The 2323-nt window shown below is 39.2% G+C and overlaps 1 non-coding gene across 1 annotated transcript; it reads right to left on the reverse strand.

The window, feature by feature from the left end:
- Positions 1-1764: 1764 nt before the first annotated feature.
- Positions 1765-1870, reverse strand: LOC113335830. Its single transcript, XR_003353518.1, has one exon. It is a non-coding gene; the product is annotated as a small nucleolar RNA R71 (small nucleolar RNA).
- Positions 1871-2323: the final 453 nt, after the last annotated feature.

Genomic DNA, 2323 nt, shown 5'->3' on the forward strand with positions numbered 1-2323 from the left:
TTAGGTGAATTATATAATTAAATGAAATAGTTACCATTTATGTTGCGTGAATAGCTTCCTCCATTGCCTTGGTTACGAGGGAATTAGTCGCTCATCATGTTGGAAAACCTCTCAAAGAATTTCATTGATGCTCAAAAGTGTTTTACAATGAAGAGAAAAGATAAATAAAAAGTATTAAACAGGATTCTGCGACCCACAGAAGGCGTCCAATATAAACGACACAGAAGAGGTGCTATTGTTACTGAATCCCTAAGACCCACACCTACGACCCACGCCTGTGAGTCTCTTTCACTGTTGATAAACGACTGCTGCTGCGAGTCCGTTCTTCGTGTTCATCAGCAGCAGCAGCAGCAGCAGAAACCGAGTTTGGGAAAACTCGAATTTCTTCTTCTCTGGCTCTCCTCAGCCCCCCAGACTCTCGACAACCCTTCTACTCGACCCAAGGAGTTAATTTATACCCAACAGCAGCATTTAATCCCTCGCAATAACTCCATATAATTCTCATTTACTCGGGAAAATATTTTTTTTATTTTCTTCACTGTCAGCCAAGATACGATCTTTTCCACCTCTTCTGCCTGCGCAAATGAGTTGTAATAATTCCATAAGCCACATACAAACTTTATAAGAGAAGATATCTTCCCCTGTTTGTCCACAAATTTTCCAAATTTAGCTCACAGTGCACTCGATAATATCTTCCCCTGTTTAACTTTGATTTCCTCCCAAGGCTTACTTGGCCCATTTTGCTCGATCAAAATGCTTGTAATAACTCTGTCCTGTGAATTCTAGCCCATCCCAATTGATTTCAGGTGTTGAATCTCGCAAAAACATGTCCAAAAATTCAACTCCAAATCATGCAGACGATAATTAAGTTTCCCGCCAATTTTGGAATTTGAATTTGGGAAGAAAACTGGCCTCCCCCTAATCCTGTACGGGTGTCCCTTTAGCAATTTGGGCTGAATTAGTAATTCTTGGGTGGAAATAGTAATTTTTCTGGGTTCCTCCGGGACATTTCTGGGACGTTTCCGGTGCATTTCTGGGGTGCCTTTAGTACTTTTCTCCGGGGTGTAAATCATCACTTTTTGAGCAACTCTTTCCACAGAAGGGTATTTTCTCCAAAAACACCTAAACAAACATAAAAACACCGTAATAAGAACAAATGGGTACTAACAAAATACACAAAAGAGATGAAAATAGACACATAAATGTGTCTATCAATGCCCGAGGTAGAACGGGCTTGGAAAAGAAACACTCTAGGTTGTTTGATTAGTGATAAACCTAATAGTTCTTCTTGTGAAGGCGGGGAGCTCGAAGACTCTTCTTTAGAGAGCCCCGTTTTTGGAAACTTCAGTTTTGAGAATCTGCGTCTTTGTGAAGAAAGTTCTCTTAGTCCTTTGGTAGTGCCAGAAATGACAACTTTAAAAGCTTTATTGAACCCAACTAGGACCTCTCGTCCGTCTTGTATCAAGTTAGCTGAAACCGAGGAAAATTATGAACTCAAACCTGGGACTTTACAGATGCTCCCAACCTTTTTAGGAAAAGAGAATGAGAACCCCTATTTTCATGTTAGGGAATTTGAAGAAGTATGTAGTACTCTGAAAATTAAAAACCTTAGTGATGATGCACTGAAACTTAGGTTATTCCCCTTTTCCTTAAAAGATAAAGCCAAATCTTGGCTGTATAGTTTGGATTCTGAGTCAATTGAAATCTATGAACAACTTACATCTTCCTTTATACATAAGTTTTTCCCAAGGCACAAAACATCGTATACTAGGAAACAAATTTGTACTTTTGCTCAACAAGAGGGAGAATCTTTATATAGGTATTTAGAAAGGTTCAATGACTTAATTTCTCAATGTCCTCATCATGGTTTAGAGAAGTTTAGGTTAGTTCAGATCCTCTACGAGGGTTTAGACTATTCAACAACGACCATGGTTGAGTCCTTATGCACAGGTGGGTTTGAGAATAAAACTGTTGATGAGGCGATGACATTTTTAAATGAAATCGCCAATAAGACCTAACAATGGGAAAATCATAGGGAACCCCAGAAAACAATTCTTCTAAGTAGAGGAAATGTCAATAGGGTAGAAGGATCCTATGAGTCAGATGCTAAAATAACATCCATATCCAAAAGGTTAGAAGCGTTGGAATTAGGTCATTCTAGTGGTAGAATAGAGCCTTTTTGGGAAGACCATACTGTTGAAGAGCAAGCCAATGCTCTTTATAACAACACTAGATTCGATAACCGTCAGAAGTTTGACCCATATTCAGAAACCTATAACCCTGGATGGAGAAACCATCCCAACCTTTCTTGGTCTAAGGGCCA

Source organism: Papaver somniferum, unplaced genomic scaffold (assembly GCF_003573695.1).
Source record: "Papaver somniferum cultivar HN1 unplaced genomic scaffold, ASM357369v1 unplaced-scaffold_15, whole genome shotgun sequence".
NCBI lineage: Eukaryota > Viridiplantae > Streptophyta > Magnoliopsida > Ranunculales > Papaveraceae > Papaver > Papaver somniferum.